Source organism: Lagopus leucura, unplaced genomic scaffold, assembly GCF_019238085.1.
Source record: "Lagopus leucura isolate 7727_CA_CO unplaced genomic scaffold, USGS_WTPT01 Super-Scaffold_100157, whole genome shotgun sequence".
NCBI classification, from domain to species: domain Eukaryota; kingdom Metazoa; phylum Chordata; class Aves; order Galliformes; family Phasianidae; genus Lagopus; species Lagopus leucura.
The window spans coordinates 32,899,993-32,914,459 of NW_024962334.1; the positions used below are offsets into that span (position 1 = coordinate 32,899,993).

Consider the following 14,467-nt stretch of genomic DNA (forward strand, 5'->3'; position numbering starts at 1 on the left):
CTCAGTAGCAGACTTCAAAAAAAAAAAGCTATCATTAAAAGAAAATCGAAACAAGTTTTGAAAATTAGTACTGATCAAATGAAAGCAAAATACTACTGAATATATGTAGGGACATCAAAGTTAACTGAACAGCTTTAAGTGCAGTTCAATTATTGCATCATCAAAAAAAAAAAAAAAGCATGCTTGAAAATGCATTTTAACAAACAGTAAAGCAGCACCTTATTCACCTGCACAGTTTTAAGTTTGCATTCAGAAAGCTATTATCTATAAGTGACTATAAGTTGCCAAGGCCTTTTGGAACAATGACTCTCACATAAATAAACCTTTTTTAGAGATTAAAAATATGTCTGTGTGTAGTGAAGTATCCTTAACTGCAATAGAATAAAGCGAACCACGCTTCCCATTGTCAGGCAAGATACAAACTTTAGTACATCGATCCAACAGTCCTTATGTTTCAAGGCAAGAGAATCTAAAAATGTTAAGAAGTTGCCATAGTAAATATTAGGAATAATGTGCTAGAATATAGCTACAGCACAAAGCAAAGGCAAACAGATTCAAACTACTACCACGTCACTGAAATATAATTTTAATATGACCCTAAAAAAAATTATTGCTAAAATGAACACAGCAGATGAAACAACTTAGGCCCCACTCAGCAATGCACTGCAATGTACAACAAGGTAAGTTGGAGCAAAAAGACTATCAGGATGTCCACTCATATTCTGGCTTGCACAAAAGCTAAAGGATTTCCCTTCACAATGATAATCTGGCAGGGCATTTGGGTCTGGTCACAGAGACCTACCAAGAGGTTTGGTCTCCTTCACCCTGACATATAAAGTCTTTGGAACAAGTATGCAGATTTACTGCTTCACTAGACCAATAAGAATGAAATTCTACTATTAAGTTGTATGGTATTTTTTAAATGAAAATAACACACTTACATGAGATGAATTCCATCCTAACACATCCCACACCATTGAGATGGGTGGAGAAAATCTCAGGAGAATGCCACCACTCATGGAGCTGTCAGAGGACAAGCCCAGGTAAAAGAAGAAGGTATTACAGCTCCAGGCACATCAGTACATCTTACTGGCAAAATTGTCCATCGGTATCCACAATTCAGGTCTCAGCAGGAAGTTACACCACTTCCTTCCAGGTCATTCCATATCCCATTCATAGTTTGGATAGAGTTAAAATCGCAAAAAGCAGCTTCTCTGTGAGGACAAGCTGTGATTTCTTGTCTTCTACTAGGTATCAGCAGAATAGAAGACACATACAAACTCAATGTGTTTTCCAGGAGGTGGTGGAGTTGGACAAGACAAGGAGAGGGGTGACTTCAGTCTGGTAGAATAGTCAAATATCAGATCTCAACTGGAAAAGATATGGAAGACAATGAGATTTCAAGCTGTGGTCCTTCACTGGGACTCTACAGAGTGCTAGCCTATAAGAACAAATACTGATCACAAGCAATTAAGACACAGCTATTGAGTACTGGCTAACTGGGAGGAATCACCAGATCCAGAGCATCAGGATTTCTGTTCCTTCACAAATGCTGAACCACAAAATGAACAATAGAATACTCTATACAAATATGAACAACATTGGCTATCGCCTAGCCAAGAGAGCAACCAAGAAGCACTGAAGGCTCCTGAAACCCAGTTTCTGACCATGGAGCCTCCGTAGTTTACAGGAACAACTTCCAGCACATTAAGTTACAGCTAATATATCAGACCCAAGTATCTCTGACATATGTTCACATTCTGCATGTGAATCCAGACCAATTTAACTGACTGTTTATCTAGTAGGACTGAAAAGGATGCTCAGCACATTATTTACCTCTAAAATTGAGAACTTCTGTGTGATTTCCATAAAAATGTGTATAGAATTAATAACTTCATTGGATAATTCACTTAATGAATAATTAAAATAATAGCAAGACCTGTGTTCAAGTTTTTCAGGCAAAACAGGGACTCAGATCTGACTTCTGCTGTGGCTCCTACCAACTGGGTGTTAACTACTCTGATTTCTCACTTTCCCTTCCTCCTGTTTCCTGCTTCCTTCTCCATGAAAAATACACTTGCAAAGTAAAATTATTTCAGTGGGAGATACATAGGCATAACAACATAGATCCAAAATGAGTACCTCAAACAATAGAATATCACATATTCTGAGCACAGAAAAAGGCTTATAATGAATAACTGAAAAGCTCCGTATATTGGCACTGCCATTGCAGCAAAAGCATTTGTGAAATGTCAGGACTTTTCAAAGCAAAATGTTTTCAGGAAGTTCTTACTACAACTGGTCAAATGCAAGAACTATATTCATGTTCATAGTTATATGGCCATTAGTATAATTATCAATAATGACAGAATTTTAACGAGTTCTATGACTTCAAAATTTTATACAGTTTCATGTATTCACATCAAGAAAAAAATACAAGTACCTGCACTTTATAGGAAGTTGTATGAAACCAACAGAGAAGAAATTTGACAGAGCTTATATTTGTGCATGATCTTTTTTTCTGAATATTCATTTGTTATATTGAGTGAAGGACTGAAAATCTTTGCAAAAAAAAGCTTCCCACTGGTATTTTCTGTGTTCTCCTAAGACTTCCAACATCTTTCCCATTATTCAAGGAATCCATTATATAGTCATTCAAATTCTGTAATGCCTGAACTCTACGCTTGTAGCTTACACTGAAAAGGAAAAAAATAAGAATGTATTTAGCAGGTTTTAGGATCCTTGTCAGTTCACCTTGCAGAATGGGAAAAGAGACAATACGGTTGTACTGCTTTGAGTCTTTTTAGCACAAACATCTCAAAAATATACCTTTAATATCTTTAAACTCACTAGTGAAGCATCACAACTACAATCAAACTCAGAAAAAAAGAATAAATTACCAGAGATTCAATGAGTAGCTGAACTTCTTCGCTTCCATTCTTGAGAAGCTGTTTTCCTATTTTAGTGCTTTTATATTCTGATATCAAGAAGCTGAGCTCCATAGATTTTCACTTACAGCAGCAGCAACATCAGGACTGTTAGAGCAAGCACAGCTTCCAGAGAGTTGAACCAAAAAGAGAGAAATGAGATGGAGCGACCTGGATGGACGATCTTCCTTCCAAACAAAGAACATCGTTTGGAGGTTGTCTTAATCTAAAATTGTTACTTGTTTTTCAGCATTTTAATTCCAGCAAAATCCTCCCTGCTCACATCAGGAAAAGTGCTTTTGTCCAAATAATCATTTTTATTTGGGGAACTGATAGAACTACTCTGCACATAACATTTGTCTCTGTTCAGGAATAATTTTTTTTCTCTCTCTCTCGTTTTTGTTTTGTTTTTTTGTGACACCATTGAGAAGAACTTTTTTTTACCACAATTTTTTTTTTTTTACCAGAAATTTTTTACCACCAATCTGAATCAAGTAATCTGTTGCTCAAACCCACATAAAAAGCCTAGGAAGGAGGTAGTAGCTGCCAAGACAGTTAGGACTTCATGGGATAAAAATGACTGAATGTGATATCTGGAATAATAGGACAGGATTTAATATTACTCAATACAAAAATATGTTCTTCGGAGCATTTAAATTGCAAGATACAAATTTAATAGTTGGAAAGTGGCATGTATGTGTATCTGGAACAACCATACAATGACTATGTGACACCACCATGGCCACAAGGAAAAGCAAATATAACACTAAAATGAATCAGGACAAAGTATATTTAAAATCTCTCTTACAGTAATATGAAAATCACTCTGGTTTTCTGTGCTCAAAAGAGTTGAGCTCCCATAAAAAAAGGCAGAAGTGGGACCTTGTGGAACAGCAAGACTTCTGCAAGGGCACATCAAGACTGCTTACTTGCTCAGCATCATATAGCAAAGTCTGAGAATTACACCTCTCACTAGGTATGTATAGGAGATAGATGTGGCATGCAAACAAAAGACAGCTTTAGCATATGAATAGACATATTCTTGCCATGAATTTACTGTGGAAATTGGACTGTGGCTTTTACCTTCCATTAAGCAAAGTGAGAAAACAATGTTAAAAAAAAAAAAAAAAAAAAAAAAAAAAGGGTGGATTTGGAGTTTGGCAAATGTGTTAAGAAGTTTGCATGACATACTTGCCTGCAAGAGAGAGAACTAGAGCTGATGACTCAAGACACCCACTCTTGTACTGCCTCTCAAAATCTGCACATATAAACAATAACAACCAGCAGCCACACTAATCAACTGTTTTATCACTGTCATTAGAACTTGAAACAGTTTCCTAAAGGCCCTCAGTATCATTATCCACATTATGCACAAAGGGAACCAGAAGTGATGCAAATTACCACAGGTAACAAGGAATGTCATCAGCAAAGTTAGATAGAAATAAATAGCAGACTTCTCAAATCCAGATGTACTGCAGTCTTAGTACAAAGTAGTATTGGTTGACCCTTGCATTAAATCACATCTAAGAGAAACTAACAAACAAGCAGCATAAGATATAACCTGATTAGATACTGAAGGCCAGAAATCTCATTGGCTTCAAGATCAGGCTGAAAGCATGAATAACAAGATTTCTGTAAGGTGGTGCTGATGACAGCTGAGGACCTGGCTCAGTGATTCTTTCAATGCAGTGCTCCTAATTGAAGTGTGTCAAAATGCCCGTTAAACAGGAAATCCTTACTGAAAACCCTCGCTTTTGTCAGGCCAGTCTTGGAGAACTGCTAAGAAACTGAGCTGAGGAAACGGACCAGTTCCTGTGCAGTACACTTTTTAGAACAGAAACTGAACACTGAACAGGATATGAAAATGAATGAATGCCAGTTTCACATTTTAACAGCCAGTTTTATTACTTTAACAGGGAGAGGACTGTGTGCTTCAGCTCTCAACCCTCTCACTTTTTTTGGAGCCAATGTCAGAAAAGGTCATATTACAAAATATAAACAAATTACTAATGTGGATCACATTTCCTCAGACTGCCCATGTTCTTCAAGATGTTCTAGACCATATCTTCTCCTACAGAAAGAAGCCTATCAACTAAATCCTAAGTTTCATTTACACCTGTGGGATATACTCTGCTCCCAAGTCTGATTCCTACATCTACTACATATTTATACAGAGCTCCCAAAGCAACAGTAACCAGTACATTTCCATTTCTGGCTACCTGCACCATATCTACATACACATACATACACAGTGGGTGCTTATCTTCTATGGATCCAAACTCAAAAAACACAGGAAAAGTCAGTTCTTACATGTAGTTAATGCAGCATGTCATCCCTAAAAGTTTCGGCCTGGAATATCAGAGATGTGTGAGCAAAAACCTATTCATTTCCAAAGTTATCTGAGTTACATACCATTAACATTTTGAGGCTCTATCAGCTGCAGCCTGGTGCTCTAGTTGTGCACCAAGCTTCCTTGTTAGGGGTCTCTGACCAGGCTAATTTTGCATGTGGCAATAACCACCTAATCAATTCATGTCTTTCTAAATCTTAATGGAGCACCTGCACATCCAGACATGAATCTTCTTCCTGACATTCTCCACAAACATAAATTACAAGTTTACTGCACAGTCCAGACAAGCCTCAGTGACCCCTTGAAAGGGCAAACAGAGGTCATGCAACAATCTGATTTTCAGGATCCAATTCTTCCACCCTTCCACTTTCTGAATTTTAAAGCCTGTAGTTATAGTCAGTATCACTTTAGAGTCCAACAGGAATGCATCACTGAAGTGACAACTAGTTCCTAGCTAGGATAACATAAGAAATGTTTCCATTAGCAGGTATTGCAGCATAATAGGGGCAGACATAGAATAAAACAGTTGGTGCTGAGTGCATAAACTCCATATTCTATGGGAGATGGGAGTAGCTATGGAATACCTCAAGTCTGGTCTGAAGGACTATATATGCTCTAACAGCTAGAGCGTATCACTCAGTTTAGTTTCAGTTGTAATTGCTCCACTTTGTATGCTCTAATTAGGGGATACACTTGAAAATCACACTTCCAGACAAAGCTAAAAAGCCATCTTACTCTTGAATATCTGATCAGTTAACTGAAGTGGCTGTGTGAGAACACTGGTGGTTATTCTTTGCTTTAAAAGGCTCTTAATACCTTTAAATACCTAGCAGCCTCCACCTCCACTCAGTCTTACTATGTCTTGGCTAGTTTCCAAATACCTTAATAACAACACTCAAAAAATAACACCAATAAGATCTACATAGGTAAGGACTATCTGTCATATCCCAGTTACATTTGCATCTCAGTCATCTCTTCAAAAAACTGTCATTCAGGGCTCAAAAAGGCTTTCCAGTCCATAACAGAAAGTAATGGAAAGACCAGAAGAGAAATCAGATGTCATGAGAGAAGTCATGTTTTTCTTTCAAACACAATGCCTGAAAATTACTCTCCACATTCCTCACTCTTACCTTTTAAGACAGAGTAAAGAATCAAATTCTCCTTTCCTGTTCCATGCTACCTGTTACTTTATATGCATATCCCACTTGGCTTTTTGTTCATACAGAAAGTTTAATTTTCTTTTGTGACTTCTCAGTATCTACCCCTTTTTGAGACACACCAATTGTTTAATCTTCAATCCCCCAACACTGAGCCTTTCATATCTTTTGCCATAATCTTCAGAGCCAATAATTCTGCTAAATTTTCTATCACCACCAAGCTTTTTTAAGCCTTTCCACCATAAACTTGTAATTTTCTGATGAAAAGGAACCCAACTGCTAATAATTTCTCAACTCAAGACAGCTTGCCAGCTATTATCTGAGCCAGAACCACATGCTGCACAGAAAGGAATGTTAAACAAAAGGCAATGCCAAACAAGTGACCTCATTCCATGCCTGCTGCTCTTGCCCTGCTCATATCTACAGCCCTCTCTGTACAGGTAAAGAAACCCTTTGGTCATTTCCCTTGTGCTCACAGCACTGAAGACAAGGGTAACCCAGCCCACATCAGAGCAAGTCTTCCAGCTGAGCAGACAAGAAAACATGAGGTGAGCTGGATACACCTTCTCAAGTTCCCTGACTCCTTAATTTCCTATTAGTGGTGCCAGTAGGAACAGTGCTACCAAATGGCTCCAGCTCTGCTCAGTACACTGAGTAACAGCCCTGAAGACACTTATATCTTGCCCTGATGTACACGGTGGATCTTACCACAGCTTCCTCATACTCCAATCTTCCTTCTTCCTCAAAGATCAAATCTGTTGTGCCAAAGCTCACACCAACCCCACTATTCTTCTCAACCATATACCTACTCATTTTCTGGAAATTGGGAACTGTTACCCTATTATGCCAAATTCTATTTAATAAAAAAAAAGTTAACATCATCAAAGACATGAGTTTCAAGTGTACTTCACTTCTTAAGGCTGGAAAAGGGTTGGACTGGCCAAAATGATTAGGGTTTCTATTTATGCCATCATTCTCTAATGGAGAAAGGAAGGACAGATACAAAGCAGGGGCAGCAGGACTGAGGCTCAGTAAGGCTGAAGACAACCAGCCTTGAAGTTCAAGACAATCACCATTCAAATATCATTTTCTTCAGAATGGTCTTCCCCAACGGCCAGTATTTAGCCACACAAGCATACTAACTTACTAAATGTGAAAAGACAGGAGGAAAAAAAATAACTCAAGGCTGATCTGAAAAAATACTTAAAAGATTTACATTAAAATACTGTGGTTGCTAACAGGAGGAGTAAATTGGCATAAGACAGAGAAAGAACTTAAAAAGGAGTAAACAAACATTTCTGAAACTAAACCATTATTTGAACAGAACTGAAACAGTTAGAAAGCAATACTGTGATAGTCTAATCTGTTTTTTGGAAAAGTAAACTCAGTCTCTGTGATCTCTGTAGACATAAGCAGAAATGTCACATGCAAACTTTGTCTACTTCCTCTCTTGTGTCAGGATTGTTAAAAAGTTTAATCATTACACTTACTACAGTGCTGGCTTTGTCACAACTAATGCAACTACTGACAGCCTAAGGAAATCACAGACACATGTGTTAACATGTAAAAAAATAACTGAGTGCCACAAAGGACCAGATTCCCCTGCTGTCAAGGTCAATGAAGTCTGTGAGCATTATAGGGGTGAGACATTCAAATCTCCAGGGATCAAGATTAAAGATGGTATTAGCTTTAGAAGAAGTAGAGCATCTTGTTCTTCAGCAGGAGGTTTACTGCATAATATGCTGCCTTAGCGACTGATGTGCAGTACAAAAACATCAGATAAGGCTGAATTAAAAGCTGCAATGAAATGGACAACATAGGGAAACGAGGAAATTAGGAATTGTCTTTTCCTTACAAGCACTTAACTACTCAAGGATCTCTGGAGTTACTAAGTCCTGATGTTCAGATTTTGGGCTAATTAATTTTTTGGCATTCTAAAAACTTAATTAGCTCCCAAGTTGAGTTACTGTGGAAGAACATTTTATTTCATTTTCTTTTTACTGTATGTAAAACAAGGGCTTCAAAAATACATTCTCATTAAAAATAATGAGTGATTTTGATATTGCTTAAATATATTCAAGTGACATTGGAAAAAACCTGGGGGAAGGAGAGATCATAATTGTTTAGTTGCATAGTACCATAAAAGAAAAAGCCAAAACCATACATTTAAACATCAGAAACCTTCCAAATAAACCAAGTCTTGAAGTCACCTACATTTTAAGACAAAAACACTTCAGTCAGATAAGAGATTGATGCCTACAACAGCTGCTAAAGAACACTTTTTATATTTGTCTTCATTACAAACTGATTTATTTGTTGTTGCATAAACTGCAGTACAAAGCAGTGCATGTGCTAGTCAATACTGGAGCAAAATGTGAAAAGAAATTAACTGTCAATTCCGTGCTTATACTTACATAGCTGTTTTAGACTCCAATTAAGATGTTCAGTAAGTGCATATTAACATAAGGTTTTACTTCTGCATCTGCTGACAAGAAACAGTAATTGCCATGGATTAAAATGAAATTCATTAAACACTGCACTATATATTTGAAGATTATTTAATTATTTCTTAAATTGCTGATGTTTTTCATAAGAAATTTGCCCTGCTACTTAATCTGAATATTATATCATAAAAAGAAGGTAAAACAAACTAGATACTTCTTTTTTATTATTATTTTAAACAGAAAAAGGCCAAGAGGTATTCTTCTAGATTGGAGACCACTCTAAATTAAAGTGCATCTTACGTATGGATGTGTATGCACCCCATCAACTCAAACACAAGTGTAACCAAATACAGGTTTAACAATATCAAAGTAAAATTTACTAGTGCCAGTGACATAAATGAATACAATGACTTCAAAGAAGTTCTGAAGTTGAATGACACAGTTCTAACCTAACACAAACATGTGTTTTAATTATTTCTCTGTAATACTTACCTTTGTTGCTGTTTTTCAAAAGGGAAAACATATCAGAACATCTCTATCAAGAAATTTAGATGACAAGTTGATTCAATTCCCCTTAAAGTCTACAGGTTTGTATCCAATTTACAACTAGCATTCATTTCTCATGCACGAGTTGATCCATTTAAACAGTAATTTATTAAATTCTAACCTTCTATTTATTAAATGCTAACCTTTAGGTACATCTCTAGATGGTTTGTTTTATTTCCACCACACAACTCCATTTATACTGTCAATACAGTTAGCAAGGTTACAGTCATTCTGTCAGTTTTATTTATTTCAATTAGAAATTGAAATAGAATCAGAAAGACTATTCTATTCTCTGTTGGAACATCACTGAAAACTTTTAGAAACTTTGGGATATATTTTAACTCTTCATAAAGTTCAACAGTTTTTGCAATCACTTAATTTCATATGAAAACAGTTATACAGAAGAAAATAAGGAATATTAACATTAATTTCTTATATTAAAAAGACTTCTGAAACCGCAGGGAAAAAAAATAATCATAAAGCATTACTATCCATTAAAAAAAAAACCTTATTTTTAAATAGAGTGAAAATGTTTTTTTTTCTGATCGAGTCTAAGAACAAAGCCAGATGGAATAAGATTATTTTAAAAGGACCTATAAGAGTGTCACATCTGCTTCCTTCAACTACCACAGATCCACTTAAGCTAAAATATTTCCTCTCACATCTCTAAGGACAGTTTCAGCCTCACAGTTGAGAGGATTCTTTGAGCAGTTTTCACTGCTCACTGTTGAGCTGTTGAAAGAGATCCTTCTCCAGCAGAAATTGTCCCATGGTCACATGCCATTCAAGCCCAAATACTCAGCTCTGACAGCCAAGCAGTTCCATTTTAGACAATTTGATGATACAGAGGTGGGTTTTTTTCACATATTTGTAGCTTACCATAAGTTCACTATACATTTGGGTTTAATATTTCAATGGACTTACCCAAACACCCATTTGAATTTGCACACCTAATGCTTTTACAGGCAGTTGGGATATAATAGCTGAAACTATCCACTGATGACCATTATAAATTCCTGCTTTTAACACTAACAGCTTTTCCAAATACAGTTGCCTCTCTTGGGCACAATTCTGTTTTCCAGGTACTGATTGGAAAAAATCCTCCCGTTCTTTCTGTTGAAGAGTTATGCATCTTTCCATTTGTGTCATAATATAAGTCATCTTTCAACACGTTACTGATACATTCTAAAGCTTTTCCTGCTCTGAACCAGGTAGCTGATCTTTAGCAGGTGAAGAGCATCACCTTGTTATGGATGGATACTGGCTTTACTACACCCATGGAATACAACCTAATGTGACTTACTCCTGCAAATTTTCCTGTTTGCTACATTATTCAATTCTACCTGTACTGACAGATCCCTACACAATTACTGTAGTAAGTAGATGACCATCCAAAAAGTATTCTTCATCTTGGCATTTTAGATTCAAAAAATTACTTTTTTTTTTCCCATGTGTTTGGATTTATTGTCATACACATCACAGGGATTAAGAAAACTGGGAGACTGGGAGAAGGGTATGTGGACAGTGAAAGAAGTCAGTGTCACTCTGGTGCAACAGGACCACACTGCTCCAGATTCTCAATGATTCCCTCCTTTCCAGTAAATAGCTGTAAAATTCCTTAGCAAAGGTGTGCCTCTCTCTGCCTCTAATGGACAGCCAAAATAGAAGGCAAGGGTTTACTCTGGGACCACTCACTGGTTAAATGTGAATACTTTAATCTCTATGGTGTATTTCTTTATGTAAATAAAGCTGCATAAAAGAGCATTCCAACACCTTCCCATTTCTTAAAACATACTGAAAATAATTTGATTCCATACAGTAAAGAAGTGAGAAAGAAGCTTTAAGGAAAAGTCCAGAAGGAAGCTACTGGTTGTTCTCACAGGAACATTTTATGGTGTAAAGGATATTATCTGGCACAGTAAAAATATAATAAATGAAAAAGTATCACAAGGATGAATGCTTGTTGACTACTCTACATTCAGAACAAAGTAGGAAGAAGTGAAGAGAGCAAGAGGCCATTATACAATTTGATCTTTTACTGAAAATGTAGGAAAAGAATTACAAAAAGAATACAGGAATTACAAAAAGAATACAGGAGCTGATTTAATATAGTATTTTCCTAATTTTAATAATACTTTCATATAATAATAATGATTATTAATTAAAGATTTTTTCATAGAATCATAGAATTATTAAGTTGAATATACACTGAAGTTTGAAAAGCATCCTCAAAGCTCTCCAGCTGATCACTTAGCATGATTTCTGTCTAAACAGATATGAAAGGTGGGCCCAGGTGAACCTAATGAGGTTCAACACAGCAAAGTGCAAGGTTTTGCACTTGGGCCAGAGGAATCCCAGGCATCCATACAGGCTGGAAGGAGCGGTCCTTGAGAGCAGCCCTGCAGAGAAGGACCTGCGGGTCCTGATGGATGAAAAACTTAACATGAGCCAGCAGTGTGCCCTTGCGGCTCGGAAAGCAAATGGTATCCTGGGCTCCATCAGAAGAGGGGTGGCCAGCAGGGGCAGGGAGGTGATTGTCCCCCTCTACTCAGCTCTTGTGAGGCCCCATCTGGAGCACTGTGTCCAGGTCTGGAGCCCCCAGTACAAGAAAGACAGAGAGCTGTTAGAGAGAGTCCAGAGAAGAGCCATAAAGGTGATCTGGGAGCTGGAGCAACTCTCTACAAAAACAGGCTGAGGGAGCTGGGCTTGTTCCGCCTGGAGAAAAGAAGGCTGCAGGGTGACTTCATTGCAGCCTTTCAGTATGTAAAGGGAGCTTATAAACAGGACAGGAGTCAACTCTTTGAAAGGGTAGATTTCAGCAGGACATGGGGAAATGGTTTCAAGTCGAGGAAGGGAAGATTTAGGTTGGATGTCAGGGGGAATTTCTTTACTATGAGAATGGTGAGGTGCTGGTGAGGCTGCCCAGTCCTTGAAGGTGTTCAAAGCCAGGTTGGATGGGGCCCTGGGCAGCCTGGTCTAGTTTTAAATGGGGAGGTTGGTGGTTGGTGGCCCTACCTGTGGCAGGAAGATTGGAGATTCATAATCCTCAAGGTCCCTTCCAACCTGGGCCATTCTGTGATTCTGTAACGTGTTCAGTCACCATACAAATTTCTGAAAGTTACAGAGTATGTGAAGCTATATAAGAATCTGTTTGCAGCAAATATTCATTGTCATCTAAAATTAATGTGATTCATTTTCTAAGTCATTTCCAAAGCATTTATCAGGACTCTGCATTAATCAGAAGTCAAAATACTTCAACACAAAAGTAGCAGAAAGCCGAAAGACAAGCGGGCTTCTCAGAGTCTCTATTTGTATGCATATATATAAAGCAAGACTAGAAGAGGAACCCAGAACTGGGACAAGGTTGGAAATGACTCTGTACATGTATGTTTTACTGCATAAGAGCACAGTAGAAGTTCCATCTTCTTACAGAGGTACACTTATATTGGGAATAGGAATTACATATTCAACCTCCTATCTTCCAATCAGAAAAAAAAGTGGTTGAATACAAGTGTTATTTGTTTAATTACATGAGTTACAGGCAGCATATTTGAAATGCAGTTGTGTGGAATTAAACCAAAAACACACTAAGTAATTAATAGCTCTTGAAGTTGCATTAAACTGTCAAGGGAAGAAGACAATCAGCACCATTGCGAGCTGAGTTTTGCATGTCTGCTTCATGCATGCAGCAGTTCATAAACTGCTACTCCTGTTGTGTAAAAAGATACAGTTGTCATATATGATCATATGCATATTTTATAAATGAAACAACAAAAATCATGCTTAGTAATATAGAGACAGTCAGATCAGTATGAATCACGTCAGAAGCACTGAAAATCCCAGCACTAAAATAATATAAGCTCTTTTTGTGTGCAGTTTAACATGCTTACCCAGTCTCTTTGTTGATGTGCCATGGTTGGCTTTGTGAAATGTAGACATTCATGTTGCAATGAATTTTTCTTGTTTCCTTTCATGCTATTCTTCTCCTTCACTTGAGTTCAATGCAGGGGAAAAGTCCTTAGAGACAAGTATCTGCAGGCATTACACCATGAATACTACAAATGAAACTCCAGACCTTGTTCACAGCATCTTCTGCCAATTTTCTCTACAGTCTGTTTTGGCAGTTTGAGAGACAGCCTTACATTTGAGCAAGTAAACTGGTTGACCAACTGTGCCAATACATTCCAAAAATGGAAAATAGAGCTATGTCTCAGTATCTGTTAGGACCAGTTTCTAATTACAGATGTGCAGAAGTGCACAAGTACAGTAGTAATACGACTTTAATTCCTCCTTTGGTTTTATACATATATATATATACACACATATATATATATATATACGCATATACATTTGCACCACATCTGAGGCCATGGCCAATTCTTTTTCTTCATGACTTTTTTCCAAAAAAAACAGATGTTTGGTCCTCCATCACCTCCCTTGAAGCTGTATAAATTCAACTGAAGGCAGTTAACGCTTAATATAAAAAAAAAAAAAAAAATTAAAGCATGCAACATTTCAAAATCAAAGACAGTGAATATGTAGTATTGCAATCTCTCATATTCAAATTCAAAAGCCTTTAAGAATGTTACAAGATTTTCATTTGCAAAATTCTACTGAATATCATCAAAATATATATACCTAAGAAAAATGGAATTTTACACTACAATTCAATTGTATTTTAATTTAATGTTTGAAATTATTTTCATACAAATAATCAAAGAGTTCTGTTAATTTACTCTTTGGAATTACGATGAAATAAAACTAGCTGGCTGTATTTGCAGCTTTAACAAAATCAATTGTACTTGGGTTCACTAACATCAGTGCAGAGCTCATCTCCCTCTACATAGAGAAATGATAAAATTATCTTCTCTTTGATAAGGACATTCCTTCTTCATATAAGGTCTTAACCAAAGTGGAATACCTTAGAAATACGCTTTGTAAACCAAATCTGATCTGTTTTCTTATATTCCTTTTTTACCCTAAGGCACAGTTTCCAGTTTTACATATAATTTATACCTGCTGGAAATTTACATATAAAGAAAT

The 14,467-nt window shown here is 36.8% G+C and overlaps 1 protein-coding gene and 1 long non-coding RNA gene across 2 annotated transcripts in view; both read right to left on the reverse strand.

Moving 5' to 3' along the window:
• LOC122189809 overlaps positions 1–13,564 on the reverse strand; it is a 38,960-nt gene extending 25,396 nt beyond the window's left edge. The window contains exons 1-4 of the long non-coding RNA XR_006181976.1: positions 13,315–13,564; positions 12,440–12,535; positions 8,849–8,919; positions 942–1,371 (exon numbers count right to left, since the gene is read on the reverse strand). This is a non-coding gene — a long non-coding RNA (uncharacterized LOC122189809). The remainder of the gene's footprint in view (positions 1–941; positions 1,372–8,848; positions 8,920–12,439; positions 12,536–13,314) is intronic.
• Positions 1–14,467, reverse strand: part of NEBL (nebulette) — a 241,033-nt gene that overhangs the window by 113,217 nt on the left and 113,349 nt on the right. The gene's annotated exons all lie outside the window — the stretch shown is intronic.